Here is a 22921-nt window from a genome sequence, read left to right on the forward strand (position 1 = left end):
TGGACCTTGATCGTTTCTGTGTTTGGTGTCAGGAGAACAAGCTGGAGTTAAATGTAGAAAAATGTTATACTATCAGCTTTTCTTGCAAAGTAAGTAATGTAATGTAATGGTCATATTAATGCGGTACCTATTAAGGTTTAAAAATAGGTGGGTATTTTCAGAAATTCTCAATTTCTTCCATTTATTCAACCAGACACTATTGCCCTCTGGTGAGTTCAATAATGGAATATTGTTCTGTAGTTTGGTTCCCCATATTTTCAAACCAACATTGATGCACTTGAAAGAGTTAACCATACATTTTTGCATATAAGTTGGGCACTCAGATCACAATTATGATTACAGCGTTTTGGAGGAACTGCGTTCATAACTAACATCTCTGCAAATGTAGAGTTCAACTGGGTAGAATTTCTTTTTGAACTGGTGCATGGAAAAATTGAATATCACGGTCTGTTGAGCAGGACTTAGATATCATTATACTTTTATCACACGACAATATAAGGTGCCAAACTAGACATAGATTATTCATTAAGTCAGTTTATGAGTTACCTTAAGAGCTTGTGCACAACAACTTATCTCCACCAGTGGCGTTGGTGCACCATTCGTATAGCATATTTATGACGAAAAAAATATTGCACTACTCATTTTTTTTCTGCTAAATATTTTCTTCGGATGGTCTATTCATTTTTGCATCAATGTCACCTCTCTTGTTTTTCTTATCAGATGCATCGTTCTTGATGAATATAATTAACTTAGACACCAATGTGACGTTGCCGCTGCTTTTAATTTTTTTAAATTGGACACCTTGTCGGTTATTGCATATTCCAGTCTGTCATCGCTTTCTGGTTACTTTTGTATAATACGGTTGTCGAGAAATTAATAATTTTCTTTATTTTTTGTCTAATAAAATATTTACTACAGTCTTTATACTAATCGAAAGCTGCTACTTTTTATACTAGTGTCAGACCTAGCGCGTTAATAGCGAAAAATGATTTCGACATCTGCGGAAAACTTTCTCTTGCAAATTTTCCATAATTTTCGCGAAACGACGAAGCAGCCCCTGAAGGGATTCGGGCATATTATATATATATATATATATATATATATATATATATATATATATATATATATATATATATATATATATATATATATATATAGAAACCAATTTTAGTATACTTTGGACCTTTCTGGTTTTATTTTGTCTCTGCGACGGTAAAACTACATTAATAAAATCCCAAAATATACGACCGAGAATTAGAGTTATTGCAACAGCGACATAAAATGGAACGCCGTTTTATTATTGGAATAAAACATTCTAATTGGCGCTAGCAAATAAAGTAGCTCGTAATCTGGCTTTATGACGCCTGTATGTTGATGAAATGTCGCAGTGAAAAAAATTCTGCCGCCTTTTTTTGCCTCCTTCCTAGAGTCGTTGGTATTAAGAACATTGTGACTGTCGATCTCTATTTAATTAAGATTCTTCTAAATTCCGTACTTGTAATTAGAAATAACATGTTTGTTACATTACACAGTCTTATAACCAAAGTTTAATATGCCTCAGCTATTGTTCAAAATTTGAATTGGAAAACAAGATTTTTTGAAAATGTCTGGGGATAATTTGTTTCCTTAAACATTACAGTATGTTTCTAAATTTAAATATTTTTTAGCAACTAAAAACAAAATAACCTCATTGTTTTTGTTCGAAAAATCGCAAAAATAAATAAAATAAATGCTATAATGCTATAGTACTTTACGCTTTTCACGTATATCCTGTCAAAATGCCAAAATACCAGAATTTTTCAAAAATTTTAACAGTTTAAGCATAGCCGTCCAACTAAAATAAACGGCATAAGTCAATCATAAAATTGCTATTGTTGGTATGAGAATATAGACATTTAAGCAAGGGACAAGTGGAGCGAGAAGTGTTACCTAAATATAAATAGTTCCTAAATATGTCCCACGTTAAGGTGGGAGAACATAGGGGCAAAAATCATTGGCGTAAGAAATTTTGAATTACACGATTACATTATAAATACATACATAAATTAAACACACTTTCAGAGATAATGGAGACCACATTCCGTGCATTTGAGTACATCCGCCAAGTTCGTTGCAAACTTCACAGATTTTTTAACAGCAATATCCAGAAACACCTTTTCACTTGCAAAAAGTCACTTTTTCACAAAAAAAATACAACAGCAGATACGATATCGAGGTTGAAAATTCCCCTTCATTGCCGTTCATTCGTTGTAACTAACACACTAAAAAAAGAAATTACTTACAAACCACATCCGTATTGTTGAAACAAAAAATGGTTATTTTATGGGTAACGCTTAACGAAATATTAGCAGGACATTTTGTTAACCTATGTTAAGTTAAATTTCTAATTTACCTATGGTTTTGAATACATGAAAATGTTATTCTGCACTAGCAAAATTATATCAGCCCGTTAAGATATTGGCATTGCGTTAAAATGCAAACACTCTTATCTCCCTTTATTAAATATTTATTACTCAGATTTCAACCTCACATATCCCATTCAAAAATAATTTCTTCCTTGTATACTGCATATAAAAGAAATATATTTTGTAAACATCCTGTAGGTGATTGTGGAATTTTATCGTTAAATGAAAAACACTGCGATGTTAGAATGTACCTGACAGAACTTGGGTTAGTGAGCTTTTTTATTGAAATAAATTTAAAATTTAAAAGAGGTTGAAGCTAGATGTAGTAGATACAATAAATTTAAAATTTTGGCAAAATGCAAACCCCGAATAACCTATAGGATATTCCATTTAAAATATCTAGGTTTATATTATAAAAATTATTACTTTTAGGTAGATTTGGCAAAACGGCGATAGGAAGAACATTTTGAGCTGTAACCGCAACAAAATTTTGACAATATCGCTCTCAGTTCTCTGAAACTTCTAATAAGCTGTACGAATACCATTCCACGATATTCCGTCGATAACTAATCCCGTAGCAGAACAAGTTAAGGCAAAATCCAAATCTTCTGCATAAACTAATCTCGAATTTAGCCATAAATCGTGGAGCATTATCGTTTCAATCAAGGGATATTAACACCTCACCAATCGAGATACATCGTTTCTGGAAATGCAATAGTCTGTTCGCATCGGAAAATTTGGTAATAAACTTCCTTAACTGAACCGAAATGACGAATGGCATTTGAAACACAAGCTTTATGTTTCGTGAAATTCATATCTTGTTTCAGATTTAAAAAGTAGAAGCTTGGGAGAATGGACCGTCGAAAAATACAACACCAAACAAAAAAAAAAGAAAATCAAAAAGAAGTTGGCAGTTCCAAAATACAGATTGACGATCACTTGCGATCTATCGAGTACCAACAGAGAGTTCAACTTGATATTCCCTTCTGGTGTTTATGCAGAGTAAAAAATAATTGCCTCGACGGGCTTATCGTGAGTGACGAAGCGCACTTTAACTTCTAACAGAAGATTTGAGACTGACTCAAGAGCCAGAATTTCACCCAATAAAATGCAGTTTGGTGTGGCGTTACCAGACAGAGGATCATCAAACCATTCTGGACCAGCGAGATGGAGTCACATCTGGCACTGCAAGGTACACCATGTTTCTCTTAAGGCAATTTTTTTAGAGCACATAATTTCAATAAATTTACTTGTTCTTACAGTTCCCTAAATCAAATGAAGTAAAATATTCGAAATGAAATCAGATTTCTGGGCCAAAAAATTGTAACGCCTATAATGGAAAACTCACAGTTGTTAATGGGCTTAAATCTCCATGAAATTAAAATAACAACTAACCAAAACTAATCGAGTTTTTCAAAAAAAAAAAGATCTAGCGTCTTTTCGATCAATTGTATTCCACTGTTGCGTGATAGCGAATATACGGTTTTTTAAACAATATCTCAAGCTCGCATGTTGAATGTAGTTTGCTATTACGCTGACATCAACTGCTAGACACATTTTATTCTCTTAAGTTTCAGCACTTTGACATGCAAGAGCGCACCTAAAGTTGCAACTGCAATCCTGATCAAATTGCTGTAGCTCTATTTTATAAATGCATTAGCCCAAACTTACTAAAAGCCTACTGCAGTAAAATGTTTTAAATTCGTTAATAAATCGATACTGTGTGAAACATCGTCGAATTCGTTTTTGTACCTACCAGGTGACTGTTTCTTGCCCCATAAAAACATTTGCCCTATGCATAATGACTTTCACTCAATTAAAAAAAAAAATAGTATGTTGTAGTCCTTGAAGTTTTGAAAAAATGTTTTTCGAGATATCGCAAAGTGCGCAAAGTTGAACAAACTAGAATTTTAATCTCCTAAATTTACTGACAAAATTGTTATGGAAAGACATTGCTTATTGTATGGTCTTTTAAATATGAAATTATTTTTTTATAAAAGATGAGGTTTATTTTATTACAATTCAAAAGTATTCAAAATTATCGCACCACATCTTGAGAACAAAATTTTCACAAAACTTCTAACTTTTTTTATATATCGGTGGCCAAAGAGAAATGAGGCGATATGTTGTTCAGACGGCGTTACATAACAATGGGTATAATGGAGTTTAATGGTCTCAAAACTGTTTGATGTATGCATAGTTCCAGACCGTACCGGTTTTGAACAAAGGGTGTTTTAAATTATGGAAAAATATCTGGAATATAGAAACTAAAAACTACAATAGTAACTTGAACCCACATACCCTAGTCCAAAAGTTGGCAGGTAAAAAGTTGCTAGACAATTTAATTTTCAATTTTTTCATTTAACATCAAAACTTTATAAGGATTTTGGATGAATTTGTGCGTGGATAGTATATAGTTTTATATAAATATGTTGAGGGTGTTACATGTAGAATTATTTTTGATGATTAACAATATAAAAATATATTTCACTTGGCATCTTCAATGCTCGCGCTCCAATCGTTTCGACAACACCGTGTACACGGTATATATATATATATATATATATATATATATATATATATATATATATATATATATATATATATATATATATATATATATATATATATATATATATATATATATATATATATATATATATATATATATATATATATATATATATATATATGTATATGTATATATATATGTATATATATATATATATATATATATATATATATATATATATATATATATATATATATATATATCCTCACGTATTGATTCACGGATGGAAAAATGTGATGACACTATATTCCGGGATATCATCCGTTCGCTCGTTGAACTCCGACTGGAATCCTGCATCCGACTGGAATCCTGCAAATCTTGCATCCGACTGGAATCCTGCAGACGTTTCGCCAAAATCTCACTTGGCATCTTCAATGCTCGCGCACCGAAAACACTTCGAACACTGGGAGGTTATCGGCGGTGCGTGCGGTATTTATACTCTGCGCCGGAGATGGTAACGGTGCTGCTTGTGCGTGGGGGGAGGTGGCTCCGCCCCCTGAATTGTCGCGTTGTTAATTTCGCCCGATCGTAGTTGCGATGTCCCCGTTGGCTGCTGCACATCGCTCTGCTATTAACACACACTAATAGATATCTGAACGCTAAATCTCATCACCACCCATCACAGATACAGGCAGTGGCAAATACATTAATTGCTCGGTCCTTCAGGCTCACAAACGAGAGGAACAGAGATAAAAAACTGAAGAAAATTAGTACCTGTCTTCAACAAAACGGATACCAAAGGCGCACCATCAGCAAGGAAATCGGTAAACAACAACAGCCGCAGCAGAGAGTGCAGGACGAGACCCAACGAAGATCGATCGCTGTCCTGCCATACATCAAGGGGGTTACTGACAAAATCGGCCGAATATTACGGAAACACGACATATCAACGGCATACAAACCTGACCATACCATCGGAGCAATACTAAGAAACCCAAAACAAAAAATTACTCTGGAAAACCAAGGAGTATACAGTGTAGCATGCGGATCGTGCAGCCTGACGTATGTATATATATATATATATATATATATATATATATATATATATATATATATATATATATATATATATATATATATATATATATACATACTTGATACAGAAAATCACTTTCAATAGAAAAATACGAAATCACATGCTGACAATGACGAGAACAGTTAGACAGTTTCGAAGGGAACACAAGTATATCTATTATCTGGACGAAACTTGGGTAAAACACTTGATCTGAGAATAATCAATATCTGTATATCTATATAATTATTATTACAACCACCTAAAGCAAAGCCGCTGTCACATTTCTTCACAACATTCGCTAAACTCGTCTTTTTATTATTCGCAAATTAGTGTTACCCTAAGTTTAGGAACATTTCGAGGTGTGAAATACGAAAAACAATCATTCCAATTTATCTGACCTTTACGATGTAACTTTTTTTTAATTAGTCACTCTATCGCGTTAGTAAACGAAATATAACAACATACTGGGTTTCCCAAGTTGCAGCTTCAGCATCTATACTTGTGAACAACGCCGGTTTAGCGCAGGACACTACTCTGATAGATGGGGATATCACGAAATGGAAAACTGTAATAGGTGCTGTAACTATTATCCGGTTATGGACATAATGGTGCTAATTATTTGAAATAATCTTAATATTATCCTTCTTTCAGATACGAACGTTCTTGGTCTTTGCATTGCAAAAACGGAGGCGATTAAAGACATGAAAGCTAACAACATTGATGGTCGCATAATTCACATTAACAGTCTTACAGGCCATAAAGTTGTATTCGCTCCTGTTATCAATGTTTACCCCGCTACCAAATTCGCCGTTACGGCTCTGGCGCAGACCTTGAGACACGAGATAAACAGTCAGAAACTTAAAATCAAAATAACTGTTCGTACTCGATTAATATTACTTTAGAACTATATTAGAAAGGTGTCGATCTGTCCTGTAGACTTCGATCTGAAGATATAGCCGACAGTGTTGTTTACGCGCTATCTACACCTCCACATGTACAGGTAAATGTAACGCAGAGAGCTATGAAGTATAAATAAATAGTGAATATGGTAAAAAAATGAATATTTCATTAAATATCTAACATCAATATTTTGGTTAGTTTAGTTAGTTAGTACTGACCCGATATTTGAATGTTTTGTATATATTTTTAGCTTTCCGAGGTTACAGTTCAACCGGTAGGGGAGAAATTTTGAGAGCAATAAAAAAATCGGCAACAATTATTACCGAATCCCTGTTGCAATATTTGCAATTGTTAATGCATTTTTTACCTGGGTATCTATTGTATACCGTCAGTTATTGTTTTTGATTTTCATTATATTTTTCGTGTTTTAAAAATATACCATTAAACTGCAATTTGTTTTATATATGTTTTAAAAATATCTAGTGTTTGGCCAAAAAAAATAAAAGTACGGAATATTGCTCCCACATACCATAAATTAAAAAATCAGAATGACCTTTTGACAAAGAGGATTTAAAATGAAGTTATAAGTGGTCAGAAACAAGTTTAAAACTGTTACAAGAAAAGGAATAAAATAATCTTGACATGTTTTATCCTGTACTACTAAGTTACTCAGCAATTCCATAACAATTCTTTTGAATATATATTAGTCTTATCAGTCAGTGAAGTATACATAGAGACTGCCACATATCTGAACATGTATACAAAAGTAAACAAATAATTAATAATTAATACTGCGTTTGAAGTTATTTGAAGTTTTACGATGTGATAATTGATAAGAAGAAAAAATAATCGAATAGAAGTTTATGTTGGATCGATATTTTAAGGCATTTCGGGTGTGGGGCACTTTCGTCGAAGAAACTTCCCTACAGTTATCGTTATCTTCGTTACGGAGAATTTATAAATTTTCTTTTACGGGTACACCGAATGTACTTATATAGTTTTCTGCTCTTTATATAACTCCATAATCCCGAATCGTCGCATCTCATACCGACGGCACCCCCATATAAGGAGTGTATTTAATAAACCTGCCTTGCGTTGGTTATAGAGTGAGGACCTTTGACAAAATGTATCATTCATTTCCGAACGTCATCCCCTTTTTCTATCCCCGTGGACAGGGAGAGGCTGTTAAGCCCCATTTCTATAAATAATACCTTGTTTCTCCTTTTTATTTTTTCTTCGCTATTTGTTTCTTTTCTTATTTTGCATTCGGTTGACCTCAGTTATGCTAATATAGAATCTTCCCAAATTTTATTGTATTTTAAATTCGGGCTTATCTCCTGGTTTGACCCTTCGTTGGCAATAATATCGAATGAACATGCGGACGAATATGACCGTATTGAGAGATTCTGGTGAAAGTTTTGCTCTATAATGTTTTAATTTAATTGGTGCAAATAAAGAGTGGTTCTTAGATTATACAAAAACTTGTTTTTAAATGTATCAAGCAATGTAGACTAAATAACGCACCGTGTATAAATAATAAAGAGATATCGCGTTGTCATCAACAGATATCTACTGAACCTATCAATTATCTACTATTGATTTTCAACGGGTATTATAAATATTTCAAGTAAAGGCAAGGTCGCCGTCGTGACAGGAACCAGCGCAGGAATTGGATATGCGATAGCAAGATAATTAGTAAAAAATGGACTTATAGTAAGTGAAAAATATCTTGAGAAACGAGATATTGTTGTTAAATACGGATCTACATTTTCAATAGGTTGCTTTTTTACTTTTTTAGGTTGCTGGGTTTGCCCGTAGAAAAGAGCGCACTGAAGAGCTGTCTAAAAAATTATCAGCTGAGAAAGGAAAATTGTACGCTTTAAAATGTAACATAACCAAAGAGGAAGACATCTTGGAAGCTTTCGCGTGGGTCAGAGAAAATTTTGGACCGGTATCTATCCTTGTGAACAACGCCGGCCTAGGGCAGGCCACTACTCTGATAGATGGCGATTCAAAAAAAATGGAAAACTTTATTGGGTGCCGTAACTATCAACGAATTGTAGACACAAAGGTACTGACCATTTGTAACAAGTTCGAATTAATCTTTCTTTCAGATACGAACGTTCTTGGTCTTTGCATTGCAATAAGGGAAACGATTAAAGACATGAAAGCTAACAACATTGATGGTCATATAATTCACATGAACAGTATCACAGGTTAAAGAGTCGTATTCATTCCTATTGCGAACGTTTATCCCGCTGGCAAATTTGCCGTTACTGCACTAGCGGAGACATTGAGACACGAGATAAACAGTCAGAATCTTAAAATTAAAATAACGGTTAGTACCAAATATATATAAACAATTGTTACATCACATATTTATTTGATAACACTGAACTTATTTAATTAAAAAAAAAGTCTAGGTTTAAAACTAGGACTAAAAAAAAATCTTAATTGCTTATAGAGTGTTAGTCCTGGACTGGTAGATAATGGAAGTTCTGAGAGTTTTGGAGACGCCTTAGATTTAAGCGTCTTTGATTTCAAAAATGTACTCAGATCTAAAGATATTGCTTGATGCTGTTGTATATGCTCTATAGACACCTCCACATGTCCAGGTGAGCTTCATGGGTGGAATTTTTATAAACTGGCAATCGAAAAAAAACCTTTCATTCTATCCAAAAATTTTGAAAAAAAAAGAGAAAATCTGAAATTCTTTTAAGATAAAAATGTCACAACTCACTCATTCTGTATATAAGCGTTTTGTATATATTTTTAGGTTTCCGAGTTAACAGTCCAACCAGTAGGGGAGAAGTTTTGAAAGCAACATAAAACTCCAGAACTGCTATTACCAAGTGTCATCGCCTTTATTTTAATATTCATAATTACTAATAATTATTTCACTGAACTTTAGAGAGAGTATAGCAAATAGGCTGATGATATTTTTATATTCAATATCTTTGGGCAGACGTATATAAGTAAGAGTAAGAAATAGTAACAATCATTTTACCATAACGTTATTTAATACATATATTATTATTAGCTACTCGCCAGTTGTTTTACTCTGATATCGCCCCAATTAATTGAACTGTAGTAAAGGGAGCAACAAAAGATGTTCAAGCTCAGAGTGAAGCGGCAATATTTTTGAACATGTATATACAAGACGAAAATTTGCCAAAAAACATATCAAATTACAAATTGAACCTCGGTAATTCTCAGACATATTAATTAATTTTTGCGCTGTATATAAAAAAAAACAAAAATAAATATAAAATAAGTATACATTTTGGACATGAAAGCTTTTTCGAATATCCGGAAGAATATGAAACAATATATTATGCTTGAGTTCAATTTTGACAATTGCAACTGTTAAATAGAAGATATTAAATTAGATTTTTTTTTCTACTGTAAAGTACCCAAATATGCACTGATATAACATGTCCCGAGCCACTTCGATCTTTTGAAGTACTTTAGTTACCAGTTTCGCAGACTTCGGAAGTTTTCAATGAAAACCTGATGCTAGTCTGAAGTTTGTCAGTCATGGGTCTTTTAAAAAACATGCTATATGTACCATTAAAAATATATTAGAAATTGTGAGATTATACCAGAAATTCATTCGGTTTACTGCTGGGGGCATATAATTGTCAATTATTCGCACCTTTGCTATATTCATGCTAAAACGTTTTTGAGATTTTTGCTGGTTATATTTGTTGTTATTGAATAAAAATTCTAAAAACCGTTACTCGTTTGCTAAGTACATTAATTAATTAATGTATTTATAACCACATTATTGGCCCAAAAGAATAACGCACTTTGTATTAATTCTAAAATTGACCATGCTCTGTTTCTTGATTCGAGGGAGCTATAAATACATAATTACAAGTGTTGTAGAGCTCCCCAAACACCGTTTTTACGAAATAATACGGTAATATTTAGAAACCTTCCGGATTGCTCTCGCATCGGTTGTTGTTGTGTTGATGAGTTCATTTGTTGCAGTCTTAAGGCTCTTTCATTGTCTTTAGGTCTAGTTGATATTTTCGTCCGGTCTCTCCAATGTATTCTTTGCCGCATGTGCATGGAATGCTGTAAAATCCTGGTATCTCAAACGGAATTTTGTCTTTGACGCATCGAAGATGTTGAAAGATTTTTGGACAAGTAGTAAATATGGTTTTTGAAGTTAAATTTCTTAAGAAGTTTTGATATGTGGTCAGTGTTGCTTGGAATTTAAGGAAGGACAACAGTGGCAAGTCTGAGGTTGTTTTCGGGCTCATTACCTTTGGAAGGTTGATGCAGTTTTATCGCTCTATAAACAAGAGAACCGACGATTCAGGTATAGGTCTGTGTGTGTAGATTTTCTGAAAACAGAATGACCCAATGTTAAGAATACCTAAGAATGGGAGATTATTATTAGTTTCTAAATGACGATTGGCGAAACGTCAGCAAGCACGATACATCAAAAATCGAACCAGGAGGAATCCAAAACTTTTCTAAATAGCTTTCACATACATGTTCGAGTATAAGGCTATCTCTAGGTACACTTTATCAATCTTTAAAACAAATTGACAATGTTTGCTGCGTAAGTTAATGTACTAAGGATGAGAAACATCGTGACAAAATTATTTTTATTCATGATTGTGAAACAATTTTACCAGTTTGAAGTTTTGAACTTGTTTTGAACTAACCCATTTTCGGTTTCTTTTAATTGCTCTTGAAATATTAGAAGAGGAGTAATATTCCCCAAATAAGAAATTATGAAAATAACTTGTTGCGTATAAATAATTTATTTAAAAACAATACCTGGAGTATGGAGTAAAACGTATGTTAGGATGTATAAACTTTAAATGTCTAAGAAAATGTACTGGGGATTCTTGACCATGAGGCCAAATAACAGTATCATCGACCTCCATAATTCTCCATAATTTGAGTTTTAGATGGGGTGTCAAGAGCTTTCTTTTCAAAGGCTTCCATAAATATTCGAGATGACTGGTGATAATGGAGAACCCATATCCTGACATTTACTCAAAAACTTTACCGTTGAAATATGTTGCAAACAAGCATCTTTCAATTAAGGTGAGAAGGTTTGGTAATAGATTCTAGGATTTTAATAGATTTGAAATTATGTTGAGAGTTTCGGGAATAGGGACTTTGGTAAATATTGATTCTACGTCGAAACTAACCAGAATATTTAGGAATTAAGTACGAAACTATCGGTTTTCCCAGTAAAAGGTTTCAATAAAGAAGCTAGATGTTTTGCTGGATAGTATGTTGGAGAACCAATGCTGACAACAAGTCGAAGGGGTAATCCTAAAATTCCTCGTCCATAGAGACGAGGAATTTTAGAGTCAGTAAGAAGAAGCCTTAATAATAGATTTAAGGTTACGTTCCATAGATGACGTAGGACCATTTTTAGCTTGACGATCTTTAAGAATATATTAAATCTTTTCCTGATATTCGTTTGTGTTCATGACTTCCATGACCATTTCGTTTATCTGCTTTTAGGATTACCATGTCCGGATTAGATTTTAGAGATTTTAGGGCAATGCGTTAAGGCGTTTACACTTATTTGACTAACCTTCGCCATAGTGTTTAAAATTAGAATTATAGTTACTTTCCGGCCGTTATTGCCAAAATTCGTCCTAGAAAATGGATAGTGTTTCTGAATTTATTGCTGAGAAACGGAATAGTAAAAATGCGCTTTCTAAAAATGCAAAATTGTAAAAACACTTAATGTGTTCAAATATGACTGTAATTAGACAGTCAATAATATACCCACTTGGGCGCGAGGATCAACGCGGTCCTGTCAGGTCACCAGACAGAAAGAAGAAAATTAAGTAAAGGAAGAAAAACTGTAATAAATGAGAAGGAACAATTAATTACAATTTAAAAAAAGAAATCTACATCGGACCAAATAATCTCTGAAATGAGAAAGGAAAGAAAGCTTGGGTAAAATACTTGGTCTGAGAATAATCAATATCTCAATTATCTGTCCATCTCTATAATTATTATTAAAACTACCTATAGCAAAACAGCTGTTACATTATTTTCATTCATTAAAAACTTCGAGAGAGGCGATTAAAAACATGAAAACTAACAACATTGAGGGTCACGTACTGCACATCAATAGTCTTGCAGGCCAAAATAGTATATTATGCAACAAGTGCGGTAAACGGCATTTGACTCACGAGTTTATTTTACACGAGCGGAGCGAGTGTTTAATAAACGAGTGAGTTAAAAAGTTTACCGAATGTGTTGCATACTATACTTTTTCTACGACCGTATTTGGGTACATTTTCGCAAAACACGAATACATTCACTGACATGACTGTCAGAATTGACAAACGTCAAAATCCAAAGCGTGGGAAATATCTCCGAAAACATCTGATTGCTCCCAAACTCGTGCGGTAAAATCCCGGAAATGTCCGAATCGGCTCGGATTCATGGGAAACGAATCTGACGTGGTAAAGTGACGCTTCCCGCACGCTAGATCGGTGGGTAATTAGGTATTTTACAGACGGGAGTAGAAAAACATATTTTCGATCCAGTTATCAACGTTTATCCCGCCAGCAAATCTGCCGTTAGGGCATTAGCAGAAACCTGGAGACATGAGATAAACAGTCAGAATCTTAAAGTCAAAATAACGGTTAGTACTACGTATTTATACTGAACAAATTTAAAATGAAACAGTTGGTTGAAGAAAAGACACTGTATTAGCTAAACGGTACAATTATTGTTTGTCCTTAGAATATTAGTCTTGTAGTAGTAGATACAAAAATTTTTCAAACCAGCTTTGGACACGCACTTGACACAAGCACTCGTTGACGCAGTATCCACACCACCCCATGTACGGGTAAATGTAAAGCAAAATTCATATTACTTAGCAGTTTTAAGAAGTAGTAATTTCTTTTGAAATATTCATGTTTTTAAACAAATTATATATTTATATTTTTTTAACTGGTAGAACTCAATTTTGCTTAAAGTACAGAAAACCTTATAGTTATAACAGCATGGCAAAAATAAAAAATATTTTCAGAAATCACAGGCCTCAACAAATATTTTTACTTTTTATCAGTTTTGTTAAAACATTTTGTAAACCCAGAAACTGATATTTCATTTTTTCTTAATGAAATTTCGTAAAAAAAATATATTTGTTTATAACTGACAATGACAGTTACCAGTTACACATTTAGCAAAACTCCTTTTTATTATGCAAGAGAAAAAGAATTAATTTTGGAAACGCTTTTAAAAGCAAATACGAGGCCTAAATTGCCTTAAAGGGAACTAGGTGTAATTAAACACGAAGCATCCAGCCTAGTCAGAAAAAAGAGAGCATTGTAAAGGTATTAAGATAGTGATGTAAAGGTAATATTTTCATATGAAAAATATTGGAAAGCACGAAAGAAGAGTTTATCATTTTTCACAAAACTTCTGGATTCCTCCTGCGTCGATTTTTGCTGAGTCGAACTTGCTGACGTTTCGCCAATCATCCTGTTCTTCTTCAGCAAAAATCCAGAAGTTTTGTAAGGGGGCGGAGCTAAATAATTGGCATAAACACCGTGTTTCGTAAACTCCTGGCATCTTCATTTGAAATGCCGGGAGTTTACAGCATTGCATGCATATGCGGCAGAGAATATATTCGAGAGACCGGTCGAACAATGAATAAAAGAATAAACTCATCAGCTCTTGTTAAACACAATCACAAAACCGGACATAACATTTTATTCGATAAAACTAAAATTCCTGCATGTAATCAATTCTTCTACCAACGAAAAATCCGAGAGTGTATAGAAATCTATAAAAAAACCTAACAATCTTAACCGCGACTCAGGTCTCTACCTGTTACCAATATGTGAATCAGTCATCCGAGACGGTGTTTATGCCCCTCATTTAGCGCCGCCCCCCGCCAACAATATATAAGCTCTGAAGAAGCCAACAGGATGATTGGCGAAACGTCAGCAACTTCGAACGAAAACCGACGCAGGAGGAATCCAGAAGTTTTGTAAAAAGTATTACAGTGGCCTGTGGAAGTTTCTTTGAAAGATATAGTATACAGGATGTTCCGTTAAAAAATGTAGTGAGTGATGGTTTACTATTTTTCGAACAACTTTTGTATCTGGCGCTTTTTTCCCAAACGTGAGATATAAAATTTAAAGGGGGAAACATTATAAATGATCACCAAGTATATAGAATCAAATTGTGCTCATAAAGATATTTGTTCAGAACGATAAGAAATATTATTTTCCTTTTTCTGTTTTTAGTCTTTTAAGATAAGTTTTGGCTCCCATATTCATAAAATACCAAGTGACGCAGAAACATTCATTGTGTTTAGAGCCAGTTCGAGCGTTTCCGTTATTTTAATCACGGGTGGGAAGAGAAAGCACGTTTTCGGTAGGTATGATGATGATGGATGATGTTATGTTTTCAAAGAAACTCTCCGAGGCTGTGGAACTGGGTACAGGCTGTCTCACATAAGGTGACCTCAAAACCTGTAATAATTATCTAGAAATGTTAATTACAAAAATTCTTTCTATTTGAGAGAATTTTTAGATTATTCTTCACTTTTAGATTATAATATAATGTCTATAAAGATAACTGCGCAATTAATTATTAGGTAAGTTCAAATAAATAAAACTTATATAGAAGTAAGAATAATATGAAAGTAGATTGATTTGTAATAAATAATATTATTTAAAAGACGAGCTACTGTACATGTATATTATATGACTAACCTAATCAACACCGCTTATGAAATTTATATCAGGATACCAAATAATCTGAAAATCATAACAGAAAAACTTATAGAAAAAATGGGTTTCAGAAAATGTAGATCGAAAATATATGGAATATTCACAATATAACAAGTCATAAAAAATACAACTGAGAATACAACAAAAAGAGACACTTATAAGCTTTTTAAACTTTGAGAAAGCACTTGACAATGTGAACAGATGCCGAGTACTCTTCGATATTGACATCAACTTTGGAATTTTAAATGGAACACATATTTTATTGCCTTTTTAAATTTGTTGGTGAAAACAAAGGTAAGTTTCATCAGACAGACCTATTATATTTGGCGTGCAAGAGAGCGAATAGTAATAATGCCCCATAAAAGACCTTCATCCATATATATTAAAGATACCTCATATTATCCAAGTCATCAATCTTTTAGACTTTTAGTAACTAAACTTTTCCTCTTCCGACCCGCCGGTTTTTATTAACCCGGGGATGATTTCCGACAGCCCCGCAAAAATCGTTCTAGCCTGGAATGTTCGCGTCCTTCGTAATAAAAAATCAAGCGATGCCGCGATTCGAGCTATGCAATTTATGACGTAATCCAATCGGTGTATGTATATCCAGCCTGTCGTCAAAGATTTGCATTTTTCGAGCGGTTGCATTATTTTCCATTGTCCCGAAAAAGAGCCGTATTTTTTCCACTACGAATATGTCGGATCTACTATATAACTACATTTTGTTGTTTGCTTTTGGTGCTTTGTACCGGTGCATTCATTCGTGGTGGCGTGAAGTAATTAGTGCTGGAAGTTTGGAAAACTTTGGGTACTCGAGCAAGAAAGGTTGCTGGCAATATCAATCAAAAAATATTTTGAATTTAACGAAAACTAACCTTCACATGCATGTTTTTGCTGTTAATTATCAAATTTTCCGTCCTTCTTCTTTGCTTTCCTTTCTTTCCATTATTTTTTTCTTTATTATTTTTTCCTATTCTGACCTATATTTCATCTTTTAATATGCGAGAGTAATGAAATTCAAATTTTCAATGACGGGGATTATTAAACAAAATGGAAAACTTAAAGGTTAGAGCCTAAAATTTAGATAAATTGCAATGATAGTTTCGGATAAATCTCGCATTAGTGCATAATTATAATTATAGAGAGGTGCAAACAAAATTTGATGAATACATCAGATAACAAGCAAAACGAAAATCATTGCTTTTTCAGGTAAATATCCCAGAGATTTTTTCATAACGAAAATTCACTTCCTTCAAAGTTTTTGACAATTTCTTCTTATCTATAGGTGAAAAGAAATCATCCTTTTTCATTTCAGAAACCATTTTATCCAAGTTAGGAGTAAAATGAGCGTATGATTCTTCTTCATCCTCATTTATTACAGTTTCTTTTTTTCCTGTACTTTTCTCTAGTAATCTGATCTCCAAATCCATTTCTCAGCAATAAATTCAGTATTTCATCATCATTTTCAAGAACGAACTTTGACGACAGTAGTTATAATTGTAATTTTAATATACTAAGACACAAATACATCAACCTGCTTGTCTATCTGCCACTCAGTTCCATTGACGATCAATCAATACAATACTACACCTATGCCTATGGAATATGGTCAAGACCACTAAGCTTTAGATGTCAATAATAATTTATAGCTCTCTCGTATTACGAAGCACACCATAAATTATCACATTCCGTCACATCACACAAAGGTTTATCAAGTAACTATAGAAATGTGAAATCTCTAGTCCCAATCTTAATATACGCCCGTCCAGAAAAAGTACAAAACCAAAAACAATTGTTGAAGAAACATCTCGAGGAAAATTCGTTCTGTTCACTTGGAATATTAGTATTTATGACACAGAATATCTTGAGAGGCCTGTACTTGGGATATGATTTTCTTGACCACACTTTCACATAAATTTTTAACTAACGTAAGTTCAGTGAATTCTTGACATTAAAAAAGCTACTTATTTTGGGACTCCCGTGTCTTAAAGTTGGTACAGTTCATTCCTGGTTACATTTCTCCTCTTCAAGATATTACATATAGAGAGATAGATATAAGATATTTCTTGCCACGGCGACAGCAGTATGTGACAACTAAGAACAAAATCCCAGTATTCTTCCCACAGTGTAATTCCAGTCCTTTCCAGAAACACCACACCATCTTGTTCAACCCCGACCAACCTTTATTTTATTTTTCTATTTCTTTCCATTTTAGTAACGTAACTTATAATGTTTAGTTACATTTTGACCCACGTTTAATTGGCAATCATCTATCTCCACATTTCTTTGACCGAAAGAAGTTATTCCTCTAGTACTAGAGGTAGCCTCGGAAATAACTCGCAATTTACGTATTTCAGATTATTGTTATTTCTAAAAGGCAATTCAAATTGATTATTCTTCAAAGAAAAAGTGAGGGTTTTATGTTGCTTGGAAAATTTTCTTAGGCATAAGCCTCTTGTCACCAGTTCAGGGGACCAATACTGCAAGGACAAGGGAGATCCTATTACTTTATTCTTTTAAGGCTCCTGATGATTTTAGTTAAAACCAGCAAATCCCTATTTTCATTTTTTGTTTTTGTTATTGATTTTTGAGAGAAAACGAGTTTGGTTGTTTCATTTTCTTTTAAGTTTAGAAAAACTTTCCTTGGCCGGCTGTTAATCCATTGGTGATTTCCCATGGAAGGAATTTTTCTCGGATAGATCATTGTCGCCCTTTAAGCAGTCGAAAAGAAGAGAAACTTAAGTCCGAAGAACTACTTTAATACAAAATGATTTTAATATATTGCATGTCTATAGACATTATTAAAACGTACCGTCTGAAACTCAAAAACATAATTCCGTATAATCACTTAACGAGAAAGAAACAACGGCGCTACACGAAATCTGTTTGCGAGGCCGCTCGAGTTTAATATTAATGGCCTTCGAATGAATCCAACTCGAATTGTTGTTGGGGCACGTTTGCTTCGTTAATAATAATCGGATAATATTGTATGAAATATGACTGAATGCAGTCATTAAGCCGGATATAAATTAGTCATTTCTTTATCTGCCATCCGCCAACTTGTATTTAAACTACAAATCCATGTTTATGCATATATAAATTCATTGAACACAGCACGTGCAGTGTGCCGTAGAAATTGAAACGTCCAGTATATATTTATATTATTTTGCCTAGTTTGATTGCCTGTGTGATATTTAAAATATAGACTGGCTCCTGTAAAAAGACGTGTATCCTCAATTGAGTGAATTTGGTGAACTGAGGTGCGATCGGAGTCCCAAGATCCATAAACACAATACAATAGGTTGCTTTACGCTTCCTCTCACCTCAGTCCCTCAACTACTAGGGGGTGATGTCACTTTAAATGATTGGGCTTTGAAATAAAATATATATAATTTTGTTGCCAGTTGTTATAATAAAAATATTAAAAATAAAAATATATAATATGCACTTGCAGCAAACTGCCAGTGCACATCGCATTTCAGGCATATCTAATAGTTGAAATCTAACGAAATGTCACGAGCTGAGCAAAATCGACTTTTCTAAATGTAAACACGACAAGATTTCATCCGGAGTCGCCAATCGACGCGTCACCCCGCACCTCCTGTTCCCCTTACCAACTTGTAGTCCTTGTAGTCCAAGGAGAGACTAGAATGTGTTTTTGAGAACTTGGAAACAGAATGATACATCGTCCACATATATTTTTCCATGGAACGTGGTACTGGGGTGTTATGGTTTTTGAGTGAAACATGCATGAAATATCTTCAGCAACTGTAAAATCAAATTTTTCAACAGGATAATGCCCAACCTCTGCAGTTACTTCTCTTTTTCGTCTTCTTCTTCTTCTGGGGCCCTCAAGTTCACCAGACTTTTTGCCTATTGATTCCTTAGAGGATATAATGAGTAGAGGGCCGTGTCGGTTTCCATATATGTGCAACGTCTACTTCATGAGATAGGGTTAGCCTGAAAAGATCTACCGCAGTCAGAAGTGATTCAGTTAAATAGCGCGATGCCAAAGAGTCACAACTCCCTATTCAATTTTTAAGAATGCCTTTCTTATGTCACCTCAAACAGTATATATTATTAATTATTCAATTTTGTTTCTTGCGAATATCCAAATCGAAATGCAATTTATGTGTACCGTAAGTGCTTTCAAGAAATTAATTTTCTTTTACTTTTCTAAAATGGTTCTTAGCAACTTCGCACTTGACGATGATTTTTAAAAGGTCTTTAATCGATCGAGAGTCCCATAGCTGAATAAATTAACCCAACATTCAAAAGGCAGTCCGTGCGCTGAATTAATTATTTCTTCTTCCGCACGGTTTGCGTTCGCAGACTCCACCAGTAGGATTATAGTGCCCTTCTAATTACGCATCTATGTATTCTCGCCATGTACAAATAAAGGTTCTCCGACATGTTAATTTGGACGACAGAATTTACATTTACGAGTTCGAAAATACATCGGGTGGATTCAAAACATTAACCACGAAATAGAGCGTGCCCGATTAGATGTTTATAGCAAGCGAAACGAATAATTGTTCTGGAAACGCACCGCAGTAGTCAACAATTCCCTAGAATCTTTCTTCTACCATTAGTGCAGCGTTTACCTGCTAATTTCAGTTACGCTTTGAAGAATCCAACGTAATGTTTGGCGAAACGTGTGCAAGTTCGATTCAACAACAACCAATGCAAGAGGAATCCAAAGTTTTGTAAACAGTTCATCTTCATTATTGGACCGATATATAAACTGATTTATCTAAGGTATTTCAATATTGTTTCAAATTCTCTTAACGCATTAAATAAAACTTGGCTTTTATTTGTTTTGCAAAACTTGCATTTTTATTTAAGAATTTTGAAGTCTTACTGTTACTATAACTCCATAAAAAATATGGAGTTTGACCCGCGCTCCTTGGGGCAAGGGTATTTACCGTGTTGACCAATTCATTACTTATACCGTGTACTTAAATAGTTTTCTATGATAAATTATTACTTATATTTTAGGACCGCCTTCAATACAATATATCTAATATCTAGTTGCTTTTCTGCACTGACTGCATCTGACGACGTCCTTTCTTTTTGTAATATAGGAAAGTCAAAATTATTTAATAGTATAAAAACAATTATTGTTATCAGATTTCATAACTATTGGAAAATTGACGCTGCATGTTTTAAATGTTCTTCAATTCTACAGGATGTTATATATTTCGCTGCATATATTTTAAGTGTATATTGTTGAGCCAATTTTATTTGGATAATAATCCTCGTACTGAAGATGATCACCAATAATTCAGAAACGGTGATTTGTAGACTCCCTCATATTATATATCTTGAAGTTCGTTTTTGAATGGTCTATTTAGACATAGCATAATACATGTAAATGATAAGAGTAATTTGAAACAAGACTGAAATAACCATTTTTTTCAAAGAAAATACTGTAATACAATTTACAAATCTTCTGGATTCCTCCTGAGTCGGTTGTATATAAATATTGAGTCATCCTGTTCACAGAAAACCCACGCACACAGACCGATTCCTTAATGGATTGTCATATCACCATCCTGCCCAAAAATCATCGGTGCTCTTGTTTCAAGAGCCATAAAACTATCACCTACGATCCATACCTACCAGAGCAACCATGCTATAACCCAGACAATAAAATTATATCAGATTATAAAGGACAAAGTTGAAACTAACCTGTTAAATAAAGAGTTTTCGAGTTTACGAACGCGATCCAGTCTCAAACCAAGCCAACATTACGATTGGCGAAATGCCTTAGATAAATCGGATTAAATATCGGGCAAGTAATGAAGATGAATCATTAAACTCAACTTTTTAAATCAGTATTAATATACAAGCTGTTCCATTTGAAAAAAAAGTTCGTAATTTTCATGGCGAGACGAGTCACCCTGTATAAACGAAAATATTATAAATGAGAAGTTCAAATTGACCCGTTTGGAATAATAGTGGTTGATCTTCACACCTTTAGGCTTATTCCTGTATTGCAGTGATTAAAAATATTGATACGCTATTTATATTCAGTAATGATTGATCATTCCGTGCTATATGGAATATTGCAGACTTTCGTTTTACTATAGGGCATTTTTGCACAGTAATTACCTAAGTTTCAAACAATAGAAACCGCCAATATTTATGCCTTCATCGTTTAGAAAAAAAAATTTACTCTTAGCCTTTAAGACTCAATTTCAAAAATAAAGAAAGGGAAGTACTTATTTGCACAATAGTATAATATGCTATAAGAAAAAAAACGTTTTTTCGACGATATAGGATATTTCCGCGCGAGGTGCGGGCAATTTACATCCTGTATAGAAAATACTTTCAAATGACCGGAAAGTCATTCCAACAACCACCGCAAGTACATCTTTCAACAAAAACATTTAATTCTCACCAACGTATTCTCTACTAATATTAGTGTTAGCTTTAGATTTTATTTATTTATTTTTCAAATATGCATAATGCAATTTTTGTTGTTTAAGAAGTCATATAAAAATTAGTATCAGTTTTACTTTTAAACTTGGGCTCAGTGTTTCACTCTGTTACTCAATTTTAATTGACGATATAAGCAATATAAAATACTTATGTCTTGTATGCTAGAACCTTTTTACTTACTGCACAAGTAAATCATTATTTTTACATACTCTCACTAATAAAAATTAAGGTACATTTCAAAATATACTCTCTTTAAAAAATTGTACATATTTATATATTAATAAGTTGTAGGAATATTATTAACTTATAACATTAAACCAATGCACCTAAATTTTATATTTTATTTATATATTTTTTCTCTGAAGTAAAAAATAATAGCATACCATGTTGCTGTACTACGTGCATATAAAGACTCGAGAAATTGGAACGATAATATTGATCAAGCCATATTTCAGTTATTTTTACGGCGCCAATATGAGAGTGTTGGCATTCTTCATCTCCCCCAAGACTGTGAGTTATGGTATAAATAACCGCCAGAATAGACACGAAAGGCGGGAAGAAAGAGAAAATAACGGAAAAATAATCATTATTGTGCTACAGAGACAAAGAAAAATCTTAACGAACGATGAGAACCTGGAATAGCCGTTACCATAACAATTATTTTTCTTAGATCGGGTTGAAATGCTATTTTTTTTATGGATGCCATAACTGATGTTAAGCAAAGTAAGGACTCATGAGCGCGCGAAGAATTACAAAACAGTTAAGTACAAAAAAAAGTTGATCGTAAGATGACACAGAGTCACTATCATACCACGAGGCATCTCTTCTCCAGGATGCCTGTTGC

The 22921-nt window shown here is 33.6% G+C and overlaps 1 protein-coding gene and 1 pseudogene across 1 annotated transcript in view; one reads left to right on the top strand and one right to left on the bottom strand.

The window, feature by feature from the left end:
• Nucleotides 1-22921, bottom strand: part of LOC132704695 (uncharacterized) — a 338277-nt gene that overhangs the window by 263336 nt on the left and 52020 nt on the right. The gene's annotated exons all lie outside the window — the stretch shown is intronic.
• Nucleotides 6550-9926, top strand: LOC132704497 (farnesol dehydrogenase-like; annotated as a pseudogene).

This window comes from Cylas formicarius, unplaced genomic scaffold, assembly GCF_029955315.1.
Source record: "Cylas formicarius isolate icCylForm1 unplaced genomic scaffold, icCylForm1.1 PGA_scaffold_7__23_contigs__length_41026272, whole genome shotgun sequence".
Taxonomy (NCBI): Eukaryota; Metazoa; Arthropoda; class Insecta; order Coleoptera; family Brentidae; genus Cylas; species Cylas formicarius.